Below are 27371 nucleotides of genomic sequence, written 5' to 3'. Positions count from 1 at the left end.
TATGGTGGAGAAATGAAGTAGCATGTGTATGAATCATCTTTTAAAAATAACAATTGGATATACAGAGTTTTGTTTAACTGATTTCTGAATGTGTTATTGAAAATTTCAGACTGGAATATCAGTCTGAATATTGTAGTTTAAAAACTACAATACAGTAGTATGTTTTTGATAGTATTGGAAAATATGACAACACTGAGTACATGCTGTAAAATAGCAACAAACACCTTTCATTTCTACATATTTTCCAGTTATGTTAAAATATACCTTATAAATAAAAGGTCGACTGATTATAGATATGGCTATAGCTCTTGGAACCGAGTCTCATGAGGTCAGGGAGTCAAATACTCCAGGATTTTTTAAAATGTGCATTTCAAATGCTGGATAATTTTATGGCTGCATATAACATTTGTAGCTATGCAAGCTGAGATAATAACATGGTTAATCAAATCTCATACTTCAGGGCATAAATTGATTGCCTGAGGGGTTCATGACAGATTTTTATTCCCGCCAAATGCAAGATTACAGAATTGAGGTGTTCTCTTTTTGGGGGGGGGAGGGTGTGAGTGTATGTGTGCAAATGCACATGCATGTGTGTATGTGCTTCTAATTTGGATGAGCTGTCAGCATTAAATAATGGGGCCAAGGGAGGCCAAATGTCACTTCATTAACTTAAGGTCCTAGAGCCATAGTATAAAATGGCTACCTGACTACTAGTAGGAACTGCAAAACATTTAAAAAAAACAACAACACTTTTACTCCTCTCGTTTATTTTTTGACACTGGCACATGGCATAGCAGCCTTTATCCAGTGATATAATATAAAGAATTTAAGATAACAATGAATTAGAAATAGTTCAGTTTAAAATGCAAACGTGTGACATGGGAAGCATCCTGCATATCATATAGCAAGGCTTCCACATTCTGTTCTATATCAGTAGATGCTGAGAAAATGCTTCTAAAAGTATGGAAAAGTATAGAAATAATCATAACAATGGTGGCTATGCAGTCTAGCTGCTAGACAAACTGCTGGCAATTGTGGCATGGTGAATACATTGTTTATTTTTCTTTTGTTGTGGCACGTTGGCAGAGGCGATAAAGGGCATCATAACTAACACTACTAAAGTCACTCCAATTCACATTGGGCCTCCCGTGGGCCCACATGCAGCCTCTTGGCTCCAATACAGGTAGTCCTCACTTAACAACCACAATTGGGACTGGAATTTCAGTTGCTAAGCAAAGCAGCCATTAAGCTAATCTGACCTGATTTTGTGACCTTTTTTGTGGCAGTTGTGAAGCAAATCACTGCAGGTGTTAAGCAAACCACATGGTTGTTAAACAAATCACTTGGTTCCCCATTGATTCTGCTTGCTAGAAGCCAGCTGGGAAGGTCGAAAATGACAATCACATGATCATGGGATGCTGTGGTCATAAAAGCAAACTGATTGCCAAGTGCCCAAATTGTGATCATGTGATTATGGGGATGCCATGATGGTCATAAGTGTGAGGACCTATTATAAGTCATTTTTTCAGCACTGTCATAAGTCTGAACCATCACTCAACAAATGGCTGTTAAGCAAGGACTGCCTGTATTGCAGCTCATGGAATCCTTCAAAAACAATGTCACCAAAATTTAGCAACAAATTGCTGATTTTCAGGATCTTAGGTTTCAGATTTTGTCATATATCTATCTCTCTGTCTGTCTATCTCTATCTCTATTGATACGCATACACACACAAACTAAACCTCTGCTCAAGTCTAACACATCTAGTTTTGTTTACTCCCTTCAAAAAGAGCCAAAAGGTTTTGAACTAGCCACCTCAAATGTCCTAATCATATTACCTCCATGCTCCCTGGGGCCTTGAAATAATTTTAAAATAATTCAGCAGCTGCCTGGAAGAAAAAAAAATGCCCAATCCTTGTTTAATGTTGAGTGAAATAATTAAAATTCAGCAAGGATGATTTACACTAATCATCTTCTTCTTGCACAGTGTTAGCTATAGTATTTCCCATGGATTCTATGCTACTCATCCTACTGGCTGCTGAAGACTGCATGGATGGGCAATTAATAAGAATGTTTGCATAACAATCTTCAAATGTAATAATTATTCTACCGGATGGGTGCACTAGTCACCTAGTGCCTTATCTTTCCAATAATGTTTATAGTATATGCCTAGGAATGTTCCCCATAGTTGGGGTTATTCTTAGCTCTGTGGTACTGGCTAGACTGTGAGCACTATAGTACTGGTTAAATTCTGTAAAAGTCTCCTGGCACTGGCCAAGACATGATGTACTGGCTACAGAAGAGCCCAGAGGTGCAGATGGGACCATTACATTTCTTCTTCTTCTTCCCCCTCCCCCTCCCCTCTCCTCCTCTTTTGGTTTTCCTTATGTAGATGGGATTGATCTCCAAAAAGGGTTTTTGGAACTCCTAGATTTCTATTCTACAATCAGTAACAACAGTGATTAGCTGAATAGACTAAAATTGTTACCTAAACTGGCTGTATAGTGCTTAGATTTTCCCATAGTAAATTCTTTTGATCTATTACACATCGATTAAAACACATAGATTTCCTTAAATTATTGTAAAGATTAAACAAGGGAAACCACCTTATACCAGATCAGAGCCCTGGTCCATTTAGGTTACTATTATCAATTGGCATAAAGTCTTTGGTTTTCAGGCAGGAATATATTCTCCTGAAGATGCTTGGAACTGAACCTGAGGTCTTTTGCATGCAAAGCATGTGCTGTTCCTTCAACTCTTGCCATTCCATGAATGGTAACAAGGTAAAAGATTTCCCAAGCATTCCCTGAGAAAGAAAATGAAAGTGGCTCTCTGTAGAAGTGCACTGCCTTCAAGCACAGGTAATGAATGCAAAATAATTGGAAGGGTACACTTTCTTTGCTTTCTTTTAACTACCAACAATAATTATCTGAACTGTGATACATTTTAGTTAATTGAATAAGGCTGTTTCAATCATCTAACCCTCCCCAAAAATAACACAACATTTCATAAAAAGCTGTCAGTGGTACTAACAAAAGTCTTAAACATTGCACACTAAACTGACTTAACTTGCAAATGAGTTTTTCCTTGGAAGGGTGGAGGAAGGATGGCTAAACAAGGCCTTTAGCATGCCCTTTTCATACATCTGCCTTTTTGCCTGTGTGCAGAGGGAATTTTACTGAATAGTGACATTTTGTAAGAGAACCCTTCACTGCAGAATTGTATGGTACAGTAACTTCCCAGGATGGCTTCCAAGTACAAAAATGGTTCTGTTGAAAGAGAAGCTTGCAGCCTCAGTGGAGTTCATCTTTCCATCTGAACTCCTTTCTCCTTTTGCAGCGTGCATCAAATTATCATCTGCCTACATTTAGCAAAGATCCATGCAACAAACATGAGCCCAAGAGGTCCAAAGAAAGGATTCGAAAATCTGTCTGCCAGACCAGTAGGCTTCTGTTCGTGCATTTCAGCAGAGATCAAAGCACTCTGGCAAGTCAGATGCTGTATATGCCTTCTCAGCAGCACAAGATACTGGCAAGTCCATAGATCTCAAAAGGCACTTTTACACTGACTGAGACTAACCAGTGCAGATGATTGCCTATCCAACTCTTCTACATTTGCATATTTTTAGCCCTCATAACACTGAAATGTGGTTTCAATGAGGTTTGAATTATCTTTTATTAACAGCGTTCAGAATTTTTCAGCATATAAACACTGGGAAATAGCTAAACAAACAAATAATGGTTAATTCTAATGTAAAGGTTGCAAACTAGCTACATGCACAAAGAAAAACACACAACCTTAAATTTTGAGTACAATTATTTTTCATATTTTTATTTTTTGTATTTGCATTTTTGGCTGTTTAAATTCCTTATGACTTACAAGTAGCAAGCTGATTCAAAAGGCCTCTGAAAATAAAATAACCGGACATTTCTTCAAGCATTAAAGAGGAACTTGGGGTTCTTCAGATGGTATCAAACTACAGCTCCCAGCATCCTTCACTGTCAGCTGTACTAGAGGTTGTAGTTTAGCAACATCTGAGGGTAGATATCAAAAAGATATCTGCTTTTCATTCTACTCTTATCACTCTGTGATGTAGGGCAGCTTAAGACAATGCCTGCCTCTCAAATCCTCCAGTGAAGTTCATGGTTGAATGGGAGATTGGATCTGGAATTCTATATTTCTAGGTCAACACAATGCAGTGGTACTGCCAGGTTTAAGAAAATGGCAGGGGATTTCCAATTCATTTCTCCTGGAATTCTCTTTTTCCTTACCTTATATTTCCTCCTCCTTCTCCTTCTCCTTCTCCTTCTCCTTACTATCTAGAAACACTGGCACCTTTCACTTACCATCTTTTCCTTACAATTTTAAAGGGCTTTAGATGCACTGCTGAGCAAAGCTGCAGTCATATCCAACATATTGATTTCTTCAAATGGGCTGCTTGAAATTGTCTACGGAAAGAAATGTTAATTTCTTCAAAATATTCTATGTTGCTGCATTTGGTGCCCCTTAGATCTCCTTTATCCACATGCTCTTAATACTCAAAGAACTCTAAGAGGGGAACTTAACTTTGCACAAATCGCTTACCAATGCTATTTGTTTCCAGCTATAGATGCTCCCCCCCAAACTTCTTTAAAACATGTTCTTTACCTCTTTGATTGATGTTCACATATGCACAGAAGCTATTTTAATTCTATTCCTATTAGGATTGATCAAAAGATTTCCAATCCCAGTGCCAAGGGTTGAGTCATCTCAAACTGGTAGCTCCCCAGCTTCTGGCTTTCCCTGAGGTATGCTGTCAGGTTAAAAGCTGTTCTGCTGTCTTCTTAATCTTAAGCATCTGTATGCCATGCTTTAAAGAGCCACCCAGAGTGAAGGAAGGGAATTTTGAAGGGAAAAAAGGGAACACACTAATCAACCAGCATTTGCAGAAGGAAGGACAAAGTAAACATCCTTCTAAACTCATTCTCAGAATATGATGGGATGAGGGAGATGACAGCCATCCACACTAAAGGAAGGTGGCAATTTCCACAATTTTGCCAGTTTAATAGGCATGTGGGCTTCAGTTGGGCAGACTTAGCATTTTTTTCATGAGAAGAAGAAAGCTTTATGAAAAATGCCCATGCAGCAGAAAAGTCTGCAGCTGGCTTTTTTCAAGTATTTTATACACAGCTGTTTTTTCTCTTGGGAAACATGCCAATAGATTTTTATTTCTCCCCATATTTGAGTCATATCTCATGACACAAGCATGCCATTGATCTGCTCAGATAAAGAGGGTTTTCACTGTAAAGATTTATAGTCCATCTTCATCCTGGCTAGATATTACCTGAACAATTAGAAACATAGCTGGATGAGGTCATTCCTATCCTTACTTGAATGACTTGAGCAGAATAGAGGACCAAAGTTTTGAGTATACAAACAGAAAAAGACAGTACATTATAGAAATAGCTGTTTCAGTAAGTAATAGGATTGATCTGGTGGTCAAGGATTATGATACAATGACACAAATTATATTTTTGAAGTGTATGGCCTCAGCTATGATTTAAGGAAGGTCAACATTTTTCCTGAGAGATTCAAAGGTAACCTAGGGATTTTGTGGTAGTCAAAACAACCTCATGTTCACTCATCTGAGCAGGCTGGGGGAAAAGACAAGTCAAATGTGATGAATAAGCAAAGATTTATGTCTGTCCGAGTACTGTCAACAGGACTAAAACGGAGCTCAGCCTAATTTACTTTACATACAGAGATGAATCACATCAAACAGTTGCTATGAACGTAAAAAAGGACTGTTTACCCTTCTGCACTCATTAATACATGTGAGATATACAGTAGATAAGGGACATGCTGCAGCTTTGTGCTATTTATTAACTTAAAGATTATTTAGGCAGAGTATACAAAAGTGTCAAAGCAAGTTGGTGAGTTTCCTAAACATATTTTCTTTTCCACATCTAAATCCAACCTCTCCTCTTGGCCAGGAAGTTACAGTTTGAATTTAACCCATCTCAAATCTTTCTGTTCCTCCCTAGAGGATCACTCTTTTCTTCCTTTGTAAAAAGAAATTGAGAAGAAATAGTTTTAACATGGGCCAAAGTAGATGGCAGCACTTGATTGATCTCAGAAAATTAGTAGGGTTGGATTTGATTACTCCTTGGATGGGAGACCATCAGTAAATACCAGGTCAGTTTGAGAAGTTAAGACTCAACACATCCATTCTTCCTTGCCACCCCAGCTAAAGAAGTATTTAAAAAGACAGAATATAAGGCTAAAATGTTAATGTCAAATTCACCATTGGCATCAGTGATCATCACAACACCCCTTGTGGCTCTTTGAGACCAAAATTAACAGGTACACTTTCTAGTTGGAGATTCCTGAGTAACAGCATTAAATGGGTTTACACACACACACACACACACACAGCTGTCTTTTAAATATATACATGGCAAACTTGCATTAGAAATTGAATAGATGGTACAATTAAAGAGGCATCTGCACAAACAGTCCAAATGATTGTGGCCTGTTACAGTTCTCTGAAAATTTCAGCTAGGCAGCAGAGGTAGGGAAATGAATTTGCATTACTTCCAAATTTTGTACATAGACTGAAGGTTTGGTTTGGTTTTGCCTTTTAAGTATCTCACAGCTGGTTGCTGAGCTAAGATTTGAAATTTAACTGCTATGGAACCCCTGGGTGAAATAATGGGAGAAAATTTGGAAGGACATATGGTCATTGCAAAACATTTCATGCCCCAGATGAAAATGATTTGACATCACAGATTTCAAGGGTGTTAAAAGAATGTTTCAAGAAGCAGATACTGTGGTCCTCTGAATATAAAACAAATGACATGGATTTTATAGAATTGTCTTCTATAAATTGTCTTCTGCTGGCTCATGTCTCTCATTTTCCCTGTCTCCCTCATCAGTTGGGAGCCAGGCTGTTGCTACAGACACAATGTTACTGTGTAGATTAAATGGTACATGCATATTGAAAAGAAATAATGCATCTAAATTCCAGAGTAAGCTTCTCAGTAAGGTATTATGTATGTTTAAAAAGTCCATGTGTTCTAATGCCTCTGAACTGAACCTGGTATCTATTGTGCTCTGGAAGAATTGCACCCATCCACTTGATAGTCAATAAAGAAGGGAATTCTCATGCCAACCTTCGAGCCCTAGACAAGAATGCAGTGCACCACAACTCCGAACAGACAACTGCGTACTCTAATGGAAAGGAAGAACTTTTTAAAATGAGAACTAGGAGCCAGAACAAGTTTTATAAACACTACAGTTAACTTATTGCAAATATACTGACATTGCAAAGGCCATTTTATTGCAAAGTATTTATTTTCCTAAAGCTCCAAGAGCACTAAAGTTTTAGTCTGCAGCTACTGAGACAGTAGCACAGGGAAATAAGAGCTTTAATATATTTCCTTTTTCATGAGCATGTTCACAGCGAAAGTTAAATTCCCTTTTCCCTACATCCTTCTGACTTTCCCATCCTGTCTAAGCACAGTCGTTTATTAAGCACAGTAATTTATTTTAAAAGATTCAGAGCCATTTTTCATGGCAAGAAACCATCTGTCTTCCATAGTTTTTGCCCATCCTGTAGGATCAGGCAGGGTTGGCATATTCCAGGTCCCATTCATTAAACTGTGTCATCTGATGGGACCTAGGAAGTATATCTACTCTGTCACAGTGCCTGTCCTTTGGAATGACATCCCCCCAGAGCTGTGTTTGGCCTTAACCCTAACTTTGTTCAAAGGATGATTAAAACACGGCTGTTCACCCAAGCTTGGATGGTTGTGGGCCTCTCATGTGTTATATGGTTCTTTTTAGAGTACGTATGTTTCTGGAGACCCATTGTCCTTTTGTTTTGTAGTTTTTAATTATTTTAATATTGTATGCTGCCCAGAGTTGCAGTGAAGTTGGGCAACTTTATGAATTTAATAAATAAATAAATAAACTTTATTTTCTAAACAAAATTCCATGAAAAAGAGCACTGCACATAACCAGGCATTTGGCAGAGTAGAAAGATTATCTTTTTCATAACTTGACAGGGTTAACAAATTATATTTCTTTTGAATTTTCAAGGAACCCTCAACTTAATCCTAAATAGTGATCACAATCTAGTACAGGATATAAGTTTTGGGTAGCCAGTAGGAAACAGTGAATATTACACATGCTTGTCTTCTCTGCAGTGTTTAACAATCTGGTGACCATTCAATGTATTCTCATGGGTGCTTTATTTCCCTTACATACTGCCCTTTCACAACCAACCTTCAACTCCTTACTCACAAACACACACATACAAACTTACTTCCTTTATCATATGCTTTCTCTAAATTAGCATACCACAAGATTTTGTCCCTCTCTGCTGGCACAAGCAGGGCCACATGCTGCACTTCATTCACTCCTACAGAAAAAGCCTTCATATCAGTTGGCTGGTGTGGACTCTGGCAGGCACCCCACCTCACCCAGTCCCCACTCTCTGCCTTCATCAGTCATTTCATATTGAGCTACAGGGGTGCCTGACATGAAAGGCTGGGCCATTGGACTTTTTTTTTTTACGGGTTCAGTAGTGGAATGATGAAATGTTAGCTATTTCCTTCTGTGTCCTTGAAAAACAAGCCCACCAAAGAGAAAGTTACTGGCATTTATTTTCCTGGCATGCATGGGAAGGGAAAAGAAGTAGGGGAATCTACGAAGCACAGACTAAGTAAATTGCAGTCTGAACAGAATACCTGCCTGTCACTGTGGCCAAAGCAGAGGGAAGGGCTGAAATTTGCATGGAGGGGGAAAGATTTAGGCAGCTTAATTTCCAGTTGGTTTATGCCTGAGAGACAAGGTGGTTGTTGTTGTTTTTTAATCCATTCAATCATGTCCCATCCTCGAGACTGCCTGGACAAGTCCCTTCAGTCTTCTGCTGGTGAATGGAGCAGCTGAAGGAGACCACCCAGCTGAATTCTCTCACTGGGTAGGGCCCAAACCCTCTCTCATAGACTACACTGCTATCTCATGACCTTTAATTTTTTCTTCTTTTTTTTAATCTGTTCAATCATGTCCGATTTTCAGATACTGCCTGGACAAGTCCCTGCAGTTTTCTCGGCAAGGTTTTTCAGAAGTGGTTTGCCATTGCTTCCTTCCTAGTGCTGAGAGAGAGTGACTGGCCCAGGGTGACTTTGTGCCTCAGGTGGGACTAGAACTCCCAGTCTCCCAGTTTCTAGCCTGGTGCCTTAACCACTACACCAAACTGGCTGTCAGGAGACAAGTATCTCCAAGCTAATGTATGGAAAAAACTTAAGGATGCCTAAGTTTAGCTCCAACCCAATGTATTAACTGATTACATCAGGATAAATGGTTTATAATATTTTAAAATATTTGGAAGCAAGTCATATGCAATAATTTATTATAAATATTGCTGGATGAGTGAAATCTAAATAATTTTAGTATTTATGCTGCTAGTACTGCAATTACTACTATTATTACAATATGCACAACATACATATACTCACATGAGTTGGATGAGAAGAATTTTTCTCCAAGAGCATCATCCTCAGTGAGAGAAAGCTTATATGTATTCCAGTTATAAAACAACTATAAAACATAAAACTAACCATATGAATATATATTATGGGAATATATTGTACTCTATAAATCAAGACAAATAGGGTCTATCTATCTGAGATTACTTCTCAAGCATTATTAAGCAAAAATTGAATATAAAATTTGTATTTGGTTTTGAGTGAACAAAAGTGCTTTCACCAGGGCTTAGTAAAGTATGTCATGGGAATTAAGAGAGGTATTGGAAGCTGCACTTTTAAAAACATAGCTGTAGAGATGATGAGAAATGCACTGGATTTATTTGTTTATATTGGTAATCCAGGAACAGAGAAAGCTGCCTGATCCATGTAGAAACCCTGCTGATCTATACAGCACTACCTTTTTAAAAACCAGGATCCAAGGGATTGAACCTGTCCTCTTCTCTTTCAAAATAATTGCCTTGGCACTAAGTACATGATTTTAACTTCTGCTCTTAGCACTACGTTCCAGTTTGGAAACAAAATTCTACCCGATTTAAAAAAAAAAGGGGACTCCAGTAGTAAATTCTAGTTTAATTAATCCACTATTATGTACTTTTTTTTGTTATATTGAATTAGGTTTAAGATGACTCAACTTTGAACATGTCCTATTAATTCCAGTGATATAATTGCTACCCCTTGAGAGAGTGACAGCCGCAAATTCTCCCTGGGAAAACATTCCACTAAGCCTGAAGAAGCTGGCTTGATAGGCTACTAGGCAGAAATATGAGGGATCATAAATTTCCAGGAGTTGTCTGGCTTGACAAAAATGCTCCTCAAGTAAGATATATGTAATCCCCTTTGATACTTTCTCCAGTTCTCAGAAAGGAATTCATGTAATGCGTTCAGAGTGGCAGCTTTGGACAGGCAAGTGGGGACAAAATATGGCTTGAATGGTGATGAAGTGGATACAGAGTGATTATGGGTGTTTATTCTGATGAGTTCAGTCGCTTGAATTGTGACCTCGAGTGTGAGTAAGATGAATTGTTCAAACGTCACCTGCTTTAGTTCAGAGAGGAATGACAGTGACTAATAAGCCTTAATTAGCAGTCCCCTTTTCACCTGTACTGTACAAAGCACTATGGCTTGTTCATCTTGGAAGCAGAATGCCTTGAAAAAAGGGGAAAATCCAATTGGCTAGGAAAGAGAGTGTTTCTGATTGCAAAATTGATTATACTGGCATAAATGAACAGTAACTCAAGGGGACGCCTTTGAAAGAAAAGGGCATGACACAGGTGGACACAATGCAGTCAGACTGCCTTTAATTAAAAACCACTTCTCTCTGGAAAATGTAAAAGTCTGGATGTAATTCTGCCCAATTTGCTTAACTGCCAATTTGCAAGGTATAATTTAGCAATTTTGAGTGGCCCCACATGGCAGCTTTCTGTGTTTCTAGTCCAGTGCTTTAGTGGTAAATTGCAAATGTGGGAATTATCTCTGGATAAGAAAGATACTTTCAGATATATGGATGACATATTAATGAATGGCAAGTTGCATCGTTTATCTGTTACATGATTACAATTTGCATGGTGCACAGTACATGGATGTAACACACAGTTGCAATCACGTGGCCCATATGGTTATACCTCAATAAAAGCATTTCGGTTTTGGAAATAGTTGAGTGTTCCTTATTACTTAAACTGGAAAGGAAGAAACATGCTATAAACAGGCTACATTTGGACCCTGCTCAGACTCAAGTGACATTTCATGATAATGAATATAACTTCTATGCTGAATATTCAAGTGTTTTTGGAAATCTATGGAATCTGGAAATCTATGAAAACTTTCTGCGTATTTTTGGGACAGTCCATCTTACTTCTGCTTCATTGACTACGCTAAGGCCTTTGATTGTGTGGATCACAATAAACTGTGGCAAATTCTTAAAGCGATGGGAGTACTGGACCACCTTACCTGTCTCCTGAGAAACCTGCATGTGGGTCGGAAGCAACAGTTAGAACCAGACATGGAACAACCGATTGGTTCAAAATTGGGAAAGGAGTACAACAAGGCTTTATTTTGTCACCCTGCTTATTTAACTTATATGCAGAGTACATCATGAGAAATGCCATGCTGGATGAATCACAAGACGGAATTAAGATTGCTGGGTGAAATATCAACAACCTCAGATATGCGGATGATACCACCCTTATGGCAGAAAGTGAAGAGGAACTAAAGAGCCTCTTGATGTGGGTGAAAGAGGAGAGTGCAAAAGCTGGCTTGAAACTCAACATTAAAAAAAAAAACTAAGATCATGGCATCTGGTCCCATCACTTCCTGGCAAATCAAAGGGGAAGAAATGGAAGCAGTGACAGATTTTATTTTCTTGGGCTCCAAGATCACTGCAGATGGTGACTGCAGCCATGAAATTAAAAGACGTTTGCTCCTTGGAAGAAAAGCTGTGGCAAACCTAGACCGCATTTTAAAAAGCAGAGACATCACCTTGCCGACAAAGGTCCGTATAATCAAAGCTATGGTTTTCCCATATGTATGGCTGTGAGAGTTGGACCATAAGGAAGGCTGAGCAATGAAGAATTGATGCTTTCGAACTGTGGTGCTGGAGAAGAATCTTAAGAGTCCCTTGGACTGCAAGGAGGTCAAATCAGTCAATCCTGCAGGAAATCAACCCTGACTGTTCATTGGAAGGACAGATACTGAAGCTGAAGCTCAAATACTTTGGCCACCTAATGTGAAGACAGGACTCACTGGAGAAGACCCTGATGCTAGGAAAGACTGAAGGCAAAAGGAGAAGGGGACAGCAGAGGATGAGATGGTTAGATAGTATCACCGATGCAATAAACATGAATTTGAGTAAACTCCGGGAGACAGTGGAGGACAGGAAGGCCTGGCGTGCTATGGTCCATGGGGCTACGAAGAGTCGGACACAACTTAACAACTGAACAACAACTCTCTCTCAGCACGATTTCATGGGGTTGTAGGTGTGGAGATAGTGGAGATTCTATGTAAGCTACTTTGAGCTCCTGAAGAAAAGAGGTGATACGAAGTCAGCAAATAAATGAGTGTATAACAATATTAGCCAACATGGAAAATAAGCATATGACAAAATAGTATCCACTGTAGAAGATGTCCTATAGGAGTTAAATGTTCCTTGAATCAAATCAAATCAAATCTTTATTATGGTCATAGACCAGCATATTCACAAACCTGTCATTCATCAAGCCAGCGGTTTTACCTTCTTAGGAGCTGCTAAACAAATACAGCTGTTCATAACAAGGCCACAGTGTGGCAAAGATGAGTAACACAGAAAAGAAATGGGAAAGAAATGTCTAAAATTCTATGTTATTACAGACATGATTTGGACTTTTGTGAAGTGTAGTTCAAAAGCAGCACTTTCAAACCAGCCACTACCTTTTGTCCATCATCAGGTTGGAAAATGTGAGTCTATTTTCCTGCTCCTCTAATCAACTTAAAGATGGCCCCTTCCTACAGTAATCTCTCTTGAACCAGTTGATCAGTTCTGTTCAAAGAGATACTCATAGAGCAATCAGCACATTGGAAAGAAAATTACCATACAAAATCAAAATTGTACTAATTGTAGGACTCAGTTTTCCACTGTTAGTCTCTATGAGTAAGAGGATGCATAAAAGCAGAATAAATTGCAATTGAGAGGGAAAGAAAGGCAAGAAAAATCTTGGAAGCAAATGCTTCCATGTCAGCCTTCCCAGGTAGACCAGACAGGAAACATGAACAGATGAGCTCCTTCGGTTTTATTGTAAGGGCTACACTAACAGAATCTTGCAAATCTGAAAAAAAAAAAAAAACCAGATCTCTCACTGTCTCTTTTTACAGCCTGATAGGTTAGGGAGGTTCCTTTCTGGGTTTCTTCTAGCTATGCAGCTGCGGGCTCCCCACCCTCCTTATCCCATGGTACCCTAGGCAGCATCTCTTCCCCCTGTCTCCCAAGGTCATTCCCACATACGATTGCATTCCATAACCACAAATGTGTAGTTTTTTTCTTACTTTGAACCACATAGTAGTAGGATTTTCTTGCCCCATAGTGATGCGTAGAAAATAGGAATCTTTTGCAGGGCAGATTTCCAATTTTTGAAAAGAGTAGATGATTTTGTTTTTTACTCTATATATGGATCTGGGTGAGGGACAAGAGGTGGCAGAGACCTTATGTGTCTGTGTCTTCCTCAGCTGCAGTGAGCCAGAGGTAAAATGAATGGAATAACTTTTGTTTGTTTGTTTGGTCTTTCTGATAGGCTGCTACCACAGTCTAATCTTTACCCAAATATTCTTTGTTTGGGAAGAGTCCTAGATCTCTTTCCTTCAGCCAAACTCAGGAAAGAATAAAAGAAAAGAAAAAGAAAAGCACTTAGACAGTTTTGCCCCAAAGTCAGAAAACAGGAAAGAAAATGAAAAATCTTATGAAAATCCCAGAAATATAAAAGGGGAAAGCATATCAAGAAGGTTGTAGAGAAAATTCAATTTCTGAAAAACTGCTGCCAAATTTCCAACTATGTAACAATAAAGTTTAGTTGCATAAAAGGTGGGAAAGGAGGAACCAAGCATGTGATATGTGCCTTTAAGAGCTTGAAACAAGGAACAACTCAGTGTAGCCTCTCAATAACTAGACTTGTGGGTCTGATTTGATTGCATTTTGTTGGAGAAGACTATGTCCTGTTCCTGAAGGTTATGTTACCTGTGAACTTTCCCAGGTTTAATGAAGAAGACTGTTCATTGTATGTGCTGGTTAGTGTCATTGCAGATCCCACCAGGGACAGGAAATTGGTGTGAGAACACTTTCTGCAGCCCTATGAGGGACCAAATGCTACAAAGACATGGTCAGCTGGACAAACAAAGCTACAGAAAGAATGACAAATAACGATCACCAAAGTCTCTGCAATGTAAGCCTCTAGATAAGTGGAGTAGAAACTTGAATTCAGCATAGGTGCAACCATCCGGCAGAGAGGATGGTTTGAGAGAAAGCATCTAAAGAGCATAAACTGGTTCCAACCAGTTTAACTGTTGGAGGAGCATTCAGAGCAGGAAGTTGCTTGCTGTCAGGATTCCAAATCACCAATCACTTTAAAGTGGCTCTATGGAATATGTTAGCCTACAGAGGCTTGTCACAAACATGATGTAGTATTTCAGAAGCATTGAGGAGAAACATGGTGGTTCATAACTATAGCTCTATCATGGTGTGCAGCAGTAGAGCCATTATCTCATGAAATAAAGAAATATAAACCCACAGAAAAAGCTGCATTAACACATTCCAGGGCCTGGAAGACTGAGTTTACATTGAAAAGATTTTCCCTTCTTCCCCCCAGTACCAAATGAATTTCTGCCTTGGATTTCTTTTAATTTGGACCTTTTTTTTTTCCTTGAAAACCTTCTAAAGAATGCACTGAAGCATTCTTGTTTCATGTTCAGTCTCACAGTGGGACAATGTTACTCCTCCTCACCAGAAGTACTAAAATTATGCTGAGGAATAGCATTGAAGGGGGCAATTCCTGCTCCCCAGCAATTTTAGAAGACTAAAAATTGATCTCCTGTGCTTCTTTGTGAAACATACTGGGCTATGAAAGACTGTTCTTGACCAAGTTTCACATTGTTAGCAGATTGCTAGGAAAACCTTTGGCCCAGGAGAGATCAGAAAAGTCACACATCAGGCATTTCTATAAAAATAATTTTATTTACAGAAAGCAAACATATTTACAGGCTCTCAGTGAGAGCTGCTTAACTCTCTACATGCCTACCCAGAAGGGAAACTGAAACTAAAACAAGTCCAGGCAAGTTCTTCCCCCCAGGTGCAAAAATTAACATCAGAAAAGAGGACAATTAAATTCAACCTCTTCACCCAGCCAAAATGATTAGTTACCATAGTAACCTTAATCTGTAGTAGAAAACATTGACACACATTATCCCAACTGGCTATCTAGAGCTTGGTCTACATTCACTGCTAGACAAGTTTGTCCTTATCTTTCAAGACAGTCCACTTACACATTCTTACATGTTTTGGTAGGGAAGATTGTTTCATTTACATTTTAATAGGAACTTGCATAGTATTGAGATAATCTGAGAGCCAAAACACAGTTATCCTTTGAAAAATCGTAGTTTCTGAGTGTGATCCTATTTTCCAATAAAAATGGGTACAAGCATGCCTTTATTAGAGGAAATATAAAAATACTTAGATTAATTATCTATTATAGTGCTGTAAATTAATTGTACAAATACATATATTGGGTAAATGATGCTGGAAATCTATGTAAAGGGAGATGTGCAAAAACTGCATACTTAAAAAAAATATTACTTCAGTATGAAAATGTACTTATAAGAAAGAAAAACCTTTTTGCTGGAATATTTTTTATTAGATTTAAAGAAAAAAAAACTACAAAAAACAAAAAAAACTACAAAGAAGAGGGGGGGGAAAGAAAAAAAACTAAAGTGCAGAAACAATTTTTTTTTTTTTTTCAATTTTACAAAGAGATGTGGCTTCTGACTTTAAACAGCAAGGATATACATTTTTTTTCCCCAACTATCAGTCTCTTACTCTGTATTAAACCCAAAACACCACATTATTTCTATAAATCATTCCACTTTAACACTTAATAAAAACCACTATACAGTTACTCCTCCCCCTTATATTAAAACAAAGAAAAGAAAAATTCATATAAACCTGAATCGTTTTTCTCCCCTCCAAAAAATAAAGCATATTTAATTAATCCATTCTTACCACTATTCTATACATTTCTGTCTACTATAATAATAATCAAATTAAAAAGCTTAAGTTATCTACCATTACTCTTAATATTACAGCAATTTTAATAATAATAATCAGAAAAAAACATTATTTAATCCTAATACAAAAGTTTTAGTAATTATAATCTTGATAAACCCATAAAAAAACAATTCAAGACAGTAAATCCAAATCTTTTAAGGCAAATAGCATCAATCAAATCCTCAAAGCAAACCAAATATTTTTTTTCAACCCTTATCCCACTTCATAATAAACCAAAGCAGTTACATATCCTCACACTATGCACAAAGCTTTCCTTTTAAAAAAATCAGCCAGCCCAACTGCCCCCATCAAAAATTCCAGGTTCTTTTTATGAGATTCCACCAGGAGATCGATTTTACATATAGCTTGCAGATCACTCTCTCTCTTGGTTTTCTCCAAGTCCTTTATCCAATCTTCATCCAGCATCTCAATAATTGTTCCAATCTCAGTCTTAAAAAAAAAACATTTCAATGCTCTTAAATTCTTCAATTTCATCCACCATATCCCCAACCTGAAGACACATTTTAGATCTCATATTTTCCATGGTGTCCTGGATGTCTTGCATAAAAGCACAATAAAAGTCAGAAGAAATCTGCTTAAAATCCTGGTGAAAATCAGAAAAGGTCTGTTTAAGATCCTCCATGTCTCATACAGTAGGTTATGGTGCCCCTTAGGAGCTTAACCAGTGAAAATCAAAAGTCAAGAAGTGAGAATGAACAAAACATTCTCAAGAGAAAGTGAAGACTGAAGATTCAGATCAGCTGATTCAACATGTAGGAAAATGCTAATATCTTCAAATTTAACACAAAAATAGTAACAGAAAGACAATTATTTAGTCTCAATCTTTTTCTCCTTTGGAAGGAAAACAAAATCCAAAGCTTAAAATATTTTTTTTATTATTATTAAGAAGTAAACCCAAAAATAACATTAGGCACCAAGAGAGCTAGCTTCTCCTTGCTGTAAAAAACCTCTATTGGGGTGCATAAACTTAAAAAACAACAACAACAACAAATTGGTAATTAAGAAATGGGGTGGCTGGACTTAGTGCCTCTTTAAGGCTACAATGCAGCTTGGAAATGATGAAATCCTGCACCTCCCAGCTGATCTTATCAGGTGAATGTGAAGCTCAATTTGTAATCTTCTGGCTACAATCAGCCATTTGAAGTACAGATGGGATGATTCCAGGAATTCTCCTTAATCTGGAGAACATTTTGGGGCTTCAGAAAGACCTGACTGAGCCCCAAAAAAGTCACTGCGCTGTCAGTTCCTCCCACTGAGGCAGCAGGCACAGCTGTTCAGTCCACCATTCCCACCGGAAGCCAGAAAGAGAACCTTGAAGTGCAGAGAAACTGAACTTATCATCCTTAGCTACTGGATAATGTACCTCATTCCTGAGCTCAACCCAAAACAAGTTGTACATTTCATTAAGCAATCCATATATTTCTTCTCATAATTTGAGCACTAAGGCTCCCTAGTGTTATTTCAGAGTTTAAGCATTAAATTCATTGTAGCCAGGCATGAAAAAAAATCATTTCTATTCATTTCAATCTATTTCAATCTATTTCAACTTATTTCTCTTTTTTTAAAGGCAAATATATGTAATAGTAAGATATAAATGAATATATAAACTATATAACAAAAAAACAATATCACTTATATCATTCACGTGCATCTGTGTTTGTGTGTGTGAAGCAACTGTTATATAGAATTGAAGGTATAGGTGTTCAGATATAAATGCTTGGTGTCTTCTTCCAGGAAGGTTAATAGAGATTAATCAAATCAAGCCTGCAGAGCTGGATGCAAGTGAGAGAAGACTTTGCTAGGCATTAATTCACACAAGTGTTGTGACATCTGGCCTCATAGTCTTTTTGGTCTCTCTAGTGACCCAGGTTTTGGCCTATAAACAACCCAGAATTTTAAAACTGTCTGTGAATTATGCTGGTATGCATGTAAACATTTGTGTTTTCCAATCATCTATTCTGCACTATGAGTGCACCTGCAATATGAAGTCAAGGTATTTAATCTAAGGATAGAAATAGACCTAAATAACATATACTGTATATCTTTTAAAAGTTAGCATCCATGGGAACCATCCTAGTACAAGAACAAACCTTAATATGAATGCTTGACTTCTTCTTTTACATCCCATCCTAAATCTGTAGGTAAATGTAGCTCTATTATTTAAGTGTCATTTTTTTCTCCCACTACCCCATCCTTTGTCTACTACCTAGCAGATGAAAAACCCTGAAGGACTCAAAAGCATATGTGCTCTTTTGTAATATTCATAATAAATATATTTCATTGTTATAACTTTGCCTTTTGTGTATCAGAACAGTTTCTGAAGAACCACTCAGGGTTTTTGTTTTTGTTTTTTTGCAAATGATAAAACTAATGCATAGAATATGATTCAAAAACGGGTGGGGGAGGGAATCAATGTATTTTATTTCCCTTTTATGTGGAGGAATGAGGGGAGCTTTGTTCTAGAATCAGCAGAAAGTGGGATATTGATTTAATGGGGTGGCAGTTCCCTAGCTGAACTGGTGCACAATCTGGGTGCCCTCCTGAATTCATAGCTTGAGGAACAGGGGCAGCTGTGGCCTATACACAGACCTATTTTGTGTACCAGCTGGGCACATTTCTGGATTGGAAAGCTCTTTTCATGGGCATTCTTGCTTTCATGACTTCATGGCTGGATTACCGCAACATGATTTACACAGGACTGTCCTTGAAAACCACTCAGATGGTTGCAAGCAGTGATGGGGCATGATTTTATGCCCATTTAACACCACTACTTAGTGAAATTACCACTTGGCTTCCAGGTGCAATTCAAAGTGCTCATGGTCACTGATAAAAGTCTTTGTGGCACAGGGTCTGTGTATTTTCAGGACTGCCTCTCCTAAGTGGTTTCTGTTCTGTCCTATTAGATTTAAGAGGGTTGGCATATCCTAGGACCCATCAAGAAAGTAGTATCACCTTATGGGACCTAGGAGGTATGCCTTCTCTGTTTCCATGCCTGCCCTTTTCGAATAGCATTCCTCACCCCATCCCAAGGTATGCACAGCCCTGTCCCTGCCAGATTTCAGGAAAATACTTCAGACCTGGCTCTTCCCTCAGGCTCTGGTGTAGGATGGTGTTTGATCTCATGAATCACTGTGTAAATGTAATGTGAGGATATATTATTAAGTATGGTGCATTTGATTTTGTTTTTCTTCCTCAGCATGGTAACCTTTTATTGCTTTGGTGGTTTTTTAATTGCTTTTAGCTTTTTTTTTTTTTTTTTTTTGGTGAATGGTTGGCTTTAGAAACACACATATACACGCACACACATTTCTATTTATCAACTTAGAGTGAACATTAGTTTGCTACAGTGCAAGTTCTCAGTGCTTCAAGGTTGGCAGAACTGAAGATACGGGGCTACTGTAGACTATTTTGATGTGATTGGGGAGTGGAAATGTGGTTGGGTGGAAGGGCTGTAGTGACTTAAAAAAGGAAATAGCTCTTTTACAAGATGTCAGTGAATATAAGCCCCTTCAGTTTTAACAGTAAAAAAACAACAACTTTTCCTTTCTCTTTCTTTTTAAATGCACGCATTCCACACCCATACTTTAATATTGGGTACCTGATACTTCACAAGATTCCTTTAACATTCCTTTACTTACTTATTTTAAGAAATAACTAGCAATTAGTTGACCATTTGAAAGCTATAGAAAAAAATATCTTTTGCTGTGCTTCATTTACCTAAACCCTTTACAGGTATATGACACACTATAAATGTTTTTTCTCCCTACATTCAGTGGCGATATTGTGTTCAGACTGATAAAACTGTAAAACATTAAGCTGTCACCATGTTAACTGTAGTATTTTCTTTCCAGTAGGTGTTAATGGATCATCATAATCCTTCATTCAAAGGTTATTTTACTATATAAATATAACTTTTCTTTCCCGCGAGAATTGGTTAGCCTGTATCAGTACATGATGAGACCTACTGCCCATTTGTCTATTTTGTCTCAGATAAGGCCATAAAAATTATGGTTCCCCCACTCCTTTCCCAACCACTGAACTTCACCTGAAGCATACCTCAGATATAAAAGTGAGCATGATGAAAAGCCAAGATATAAAATACCATTGCGGATACTCCTTTTTTTTCTGCATCCTTTAATGTACTATATGTTATCCATATTTTTAAGCAAAATGCACATGACTCGACCTTACATTTTCACCACTTATATATTACAGTGAATCCATTAGTTGGGTGTGCTATATAGTGAGTCATATTGCAATTCTCTTGATGATTCCTTTTAGAAAATGCTGACTTCAGGTTTTAAGGAGCCCTTGTTAAAATGTCCTGATCCTATATTATGCACAAGCTTTTCTAGATTTTGCCTTGCAGTAAGACCAAAGCAGAGCATGAATCAACACTAGACAGAAGAGAGCTGCTATTAAATTATCTTGCAATGCTTCTGACAGAGTATTATTCCAGGACATTGTGAAAGAATGGCTTCAAGCCACTTGGCGCTAATGTATTAGCTAATCAATAGATTTAGTGTTTTGTTTTCTTTTTGAAGGTGGGCTGTTGTCAAAGGCCTGCTTATTAATCAAAATAGCAGATAATTGCTCAAATATCTAGCCACCTGATCAAAACTTTTTACCCAGTTGGCTTGTTTTCAGTCAGGCCTTGAATTTTAGAACAAATATATTTTACAAGTGCTTTCTCATCAAATGTATTTTCCATCCATTATGCTATAATAAACAGTACAAAATATTTTAAGGCCAAAATACATAAACACAATATAACAGATTAATTCTTATGTTATCTCTGACTTCTTACATGGTAAGTGTGAAGTGATGGGACAGACAGAATGTTGGGTGATTTTAAGGACCTGAAAAATGCTTGATGTTGCTAGAATGCCATATTGACTCTTATTTTTTCACTGGACATAAGCAAATAAATAATGCAAGTATATATTCCTTGTTCTTTGTCAGCCACTTGTCTTTGGCAAAAGTAGTTCATGGAGATCAATTCATCCTTTGTGACAATTTCTGCCTTAATATGTTATTCTTATTTTATTCTTCTGGTAGAACATCAATATTAGGTTCAATCAACTTTGTAAGTACTAATTAAAAATATTATTTATATTCTATGTGTTCCTTGCAGAGTTTTCTACTACAAAATATTTAATCCCACCTCAAGACTTTTTAAAATGTATTATTGGTTGATGTTGTTGTTTATTCGTTTAGTCGCTTCCGACTCTTCGTGACTTCATGGACCAGCCCACGCCAGAGCTTCATGTTGGTCGTCAACACCCCCAGCTCCCCCAGGGACGAGTCCGTCACCTCTAGAATATCATCCATCCACCTTGCCCTTGGTCGGCCCCTCTCCCTTTTGCCTTCCACTCTCCCTAGCATCAGCATCTTCTCCAGGGTGTCCTGTCTTCTCATTATGTGGCCAAAGTATTTCAGTTTTGCCTTTAATATCATTCCCTCAAGTGAGCAGTCTGGCTTAATTTCCTGGAGGATGGACTGGTTTGATCTTCTTGCAGTCCAAGGCACTCTCAGAATTTTCCTTCAACACCACAGTTCAAAAGCATTGATCTTCCTTCGCTCAGCCTTCCTTATGGTCCAGCTCTCGCAGCCATATGTTACTACAGGGAACACCATTGCTTTAACTGTGTGGACCTTTGTTGTCAGTGTGATGTCTCTGCTCTTAACTATTTTATCGAGATTTGTCATTGATTATTGGTTGATAGGTAAGTAAAAACCAATTTGGAAAGGCAGAACTGACATTACAAATAAAAACATGTTTTAGTTAATTAAGATGAGCAAATTAAGTTTCAGCAGCTCCAAGCAAAGAAACAAGTAAAATAATTTAAAGTTATTCTTGAATCTTCTGAAGCCAAGATAAATGTTTTCTAGACATAAAGTTGTCAGTTTTGGAGGGAAATTGTTATTCTTAAATCTGGCTGTTTGGGATGAGTGACTCTTAGCACTGCAGAATTCCATAATCCTCACTTGTCTTATCTGCTGTTCTGCTTCTTTTTATGGGACAGCCAGAGTACTTTTGCCTCTCACTTTGTTTTAACCATCACTTCAAAAGAGGCTTACTGGAGATGCTGCTTGCTTTCATAGTTACTTTGCTGTTTTAAGAATTTTAAGGTTGTGCAAAAAAAATGTGATTTTGATCTATTTTATACTCTTAAGTTATGGCTGAAATGGTTAAACCAATTTCAAAAATGGCTAGGGGAATTTGCTTAGCACTAGGGACGGCTTTATACATGGACTTCACCAGATGGACAACACCGAAATCAGATTGACTACATCTTTTGCAGCCAAAGGTGGCGGACATCTGTACAGTCGGTAAAAACAAGGCCTGGAGCTGACTGTAGTTCCGATCATGAACTTCTTCTTGCACAATTTAGGATCAGACTAAAGAGATTAGGGAAGACCCACAGATCAGCTAGATATGAGCTCACTAATATTCCTAAGGAATATGCAGTGGAGGTGAAGAATAGATTTAAGGGACTGGACTTAGTAGATAGGGTCCCGGAAGAACTCTGGACAGAAGTTGGCAGCATTGTTCAGGAGGCGGCAACAAAATACATCCCAAAGACAGGGAAAACCAAGAAGGCAAAATGGCTGTATGCTGAGACACTAGAAGTAGCCCAAGAAAGAAGGAAAGCAAAAGGCAACAGTGATAGGGGGAGATATGCCCAATTAAATGCAAAATTCCAGAGGTTAGCCAGAAGAGATAAGGAATTATTTTTAAACAAGCAATGCGCGGAAGTGGAAGAAGACAATAGAATAGGAAGGACAAGAGACCTCTTCCAGAAAATTAGAAACATTGGAGGTAAATTCCAGGCAAAAATGGGTATGATCAAAAACAAAGATGGCAAGGACCTAACAGAAGAAGAAGAGATCAAGAAAAGGTGGCAAGAATATACAGAAAACCTGTATAGGAAGGATAACAATATCGGGGATAGCTTTGACGGTGTGGTCAGTGAGCTAGAGCCAGACATCCTGAAGAGTGAGGTTGAGTGGGCCTTAAGAAGCATTGCTAATAACAAGGCAGCAGGAGACGACGGCATCCCAGCTGAACTGTTCAAAATCTTGCAAGATGATGCTGTCAAGGTAATGCATGCTATATGCCAGCAAATTTGGAAAACACAAGAATGGCCATCAGATTGGAAAAAATCAATTTATATCCCCATACCAAAAAAGGGAAACACTAAAGAATGTTCAAACTATCGAACAGTGGCACTCATTTCACATGCCAGTCAAGTAATGCTCAAGATCCTGCAAGGTAGACTTCAGCAGTTCATGGAGCGAGAATTGCCAGATGTACAAGCTGGGTTTAGAAAAGGCAGAGGAACTAGAGACCAAATTGCCAATATCCGCTGGATAATGGAAAAAGCCAGGGAGTTTCAGAAAAACATCTATTTCTGTTTTATTGACTACTCTAAAGCCTTTGACTGTGTGGACCATAACAAATTGTGGCAAGTTCTTAGTGGTATGGGGATACCAAGTCATCTTGTATGCCTCCTGAAGAATCTGTATAACGACCAAGTAGCAACAGTAAGAACAGACCACGGAACAACGGACTGGTTTAAGATTGGGAAAGGAGTACGGCAGGGCTGTATACTCTCACCCTACCTATTCAACTTGTATGCAGAACACATCATGCGACAAGCTGGGCTTGAGGAATCCAAGGCTGGAGTTAAAATCTCTGGAAGAAACATTAACAATCTCAGATATGCAGATGATACCACTTTGATGGCTGAAAGTGAAGAGGAACTGAGGAGCCTTATGATGAAGGTGAAAGAAGAAAGTGCAAAAGCTGGCTTGCAGCTAAACCTCAAAAAAACCAAGATTATGGCAACCAGCTTGATTGATAACTGGCAAATAGAGGGAGAAAATGTAGAAGCAGTGAAAGACTTTGTATTCCTAGGTGCAAAGATTACTGCAGATGCTGACTGCAGTCAGGAAATCAGAAGACGCTTAATCCTTGGGAGAAGAGCAATGACCAATCTCGATAAAATAGTTAAGAGCAGAGACATCACACTGACAACAAAGGCCCGCATAGTTAAAGCAATGGTGTTCCCTGTAGTAACATATGCCTGCGAGAGCTGGACCATAAGGAAGGCTGAGCGAAGGAAGATAGATGCTTTTGAACTGTGGTGTTGGAGGAAAATTCTGAGAGTGCCTTGGACTGCAAGAAGATCAAACCAGTCCATCCTCCAGGAAATAAAGCCAGACTGCTCACTTGAGGGAATGATATTAAAGGCAAAACTGAAATACTTTGGCCACATAATGAGAAGACAGGACACCCTGGAGAAGATGCTGATGCTGGGGAGAGTGGAAGGCAAAAGGAAGAGGGGCCGACCAAGGGCAAGGTGGATGGATGATATTCTAGAGGTGACGGGCTCGTCCCTGGGGGAGCTGGGGGTGTTGACGACCGACAGGAAGCTCTGGCGTGGGCTGGTCCATGAAGTCATGAAGAGTCGGAAGCAACTAAACGAATAAACAACAACAACAACCAATTGGAAGAGGCCAACTAATTGGAAGATACATTCCAATTGCAAAAACAGGAGACTTAACTGAGTGTAGAAACTACTGCATAATATCCTTAATTTCACATGCTAGCGAAATAGTGCTTAGGATCATCCAATGCTGATTAGAGTTTTATATGGAAAAAGAGATGCCAGATGTTCAGTCTCGCTTTAGAAAAGGTCAAGGAACACAAGACATCATTGCTGATGCATGCTGGATAATTGAGAAAGCCAAAGAATACCAAAAAGAAGTCACTGTGTACTTTATTGATTATAGAAAGGCCTTTGACTGTGTCGATCATGTCAGGCTGTGGAATGTACTTGGAAAAATGGGAATCCCAGACCACCTCATTGTCCTCATGAGAAGCTTATATACTGCCCCTGGAAGGCCTTTTTGGGAGAAACCACAAAAGAGTACAAAAGAGAGAGAGAGATTTGTTTTATATATACAGTGTGTGTGTGTGTGTGTGTGTGTGTGTGTATAGTATATATATAATTTTATGTTTTTTTATTTATTGCGCACATTTTTATGGCCTCCCATCTTATACAAGGTGACTCTGGGTGGTGTACAATAATATTAATATTAATATATTAAATAACTATTATTGATATATACATACAGGTAGTCCTCACTTAACGACCACAATTGGGACCAGAATTTTGGTTGCTAAGTGAAGCAGTAATTAAGCAAATCCGACCCAATTTTACAACCTTTTTGCAGCTGTCATTGAGTGAATCACAGCAGGCTTTAAGCAAACCACATGGTTTTTAAGCAAATCACGTGGTTTGCCATTGATTTTGCTTGCCAGCAGCCAGCTGAGAAGGTAGAAAATAGCAATCACATGACCATGGGATGCTGCAATGGTCATAAATGTGAACCAGTTGCCAAGTGCCCAAATCATGATCATGTGACTGTGGGGATGCTGTGACAGACAGAAGTGCAAGACCAGTTGCAAGTCAGTTTTTCCAGCAGTGTCATAAGTTCAAACAGTCACTAAACAAATAATTGTTAAGTGAGGACTACCTGTAGACACAAACCAGATGACGGATACAGGTTCATAAGTAGAAATAATGTGTATAATATGAATACAGTATAGAGCATAACTTGAAAGTCTTTTATTGTTCTTTATGTTTTAACCAGAGTTGGATTTGCCAGCCATGACTAATGTGTACTAAATTGTGCCTGATCTTCCTTTTCTTTCCCCTCACCAACTTGCAATTTGCAAATACTTTCTAGAGCTGGAAGGCAAGGGGTGTGACAGGAAGTCAGTAAAAACAAACCAACCAGGGGCAGAGAGAGACATAGGCTATTAGTGATGCAGAGGCATGCATGGTAGAGGAAAAAGGTGTTATTCTCAAAGCTGCAGAACAGCCAAAGATTTTGACTTCTTGCAACTGCTGGCTTATCGTCAGCACCATGTCAGAGTTGGCTCAAGCAGCAGACTTGAGTTGTCATCCTGTTAAGCTTGTATACTCAACAACACTTGACAATTCTCAAGAGCACCCTGAACATCTTTCACATAGAGTACTATCCTTAGTAAAATAGCCAAATACATTTGCCAAAAGTACTCTGGAAGATGGCAATAGCAATTGCTGCATGCTTTATCAGGACAGGGACAGACCATGGTAATCTATAATGTATGAGTAAGGTATCTATATATTCTGTTATTGTTTTTTCCCATCTACCTATCTATCCATCTGTCATCAAAGTCATGCCACAACAAAGTTTTCAGAGCAAGAATAATTAAAAAAAATTATTTGGTCTGTGTCATAGCACAGTTAGGAAGGTTAATCATGTTTGGATGCAGCAGTCTTCTTAATAAACCACAATGACACCGAAATGACAAAATGTATACAACTGCATCGTCACACAAATGCTACCATTATGTACTCGCTTTCTAGCGTTCGACACAAATGTGTCATAATGGACCTGGCATCACATGACACCTCTCACTACCACCCTGCTTTCCTGCAGATGTCGGGATGGAATCAGGAATTTTTCATAGCTGTTTTCTTCCATTTCAAGTGAGACAATAACGTTCTTATTTAGGACTAGAGAGTCCAACCTCAACCCTGGGAAACTCACTGAGTGCCTTTGGGCCAGCTACCATCTCTACTATGGGGATAAATTGAAGGGAGATCCCCGTGTAAAGTGCCCTTGTACTCCTAGAGAAGGAAGAGAGGTAAATTTAACAAATAAACATATTCTTGTCTTTTAAGTCTCCTGTGAGCTTTTCTCTGGGTATATGATGGGTGAATTCCCCTTTTCACTGAATTCCTGTTCACTATGGACTTCCCTGTTAGCCTGCATCCAGAATTAATGCATAAGGGTCAGTAGGTCAAAACTGAAGAGTCTGATGGAAATAGGAACGTTGTATATAATCTGCTCTCTTAGAACCCTGGCACAATGGAATACTGAAACACTTCCAATGAACTCGGCCAAGATCCTTTGAGAGCATTGTTTGCAAACCCCCTGCCTAAATATAAAAAGGTCATTTTTAAAATCTCTGTTGTCAGTGA

Source organism: Candoia aspera, chromosome 2 (genome assembly GCF_035149785.1).
Source record: "Candoia aspera isolate rCanAsp1 chromosome 2, rCanAsp1.hap2, whole genome shotgun sequence".
Classification (NCBI taxonomy): domain Eukaryota; kingdom Metazoa; phylum Chordata; class Lepidosauria; order Squamata; family Boidae; genus Candoia; species Candoia aspera.
The sequence above is the reverse complement of the archived record's forward strand: the minus strand, read 5'-3'. Positions refer to the sequence as shown.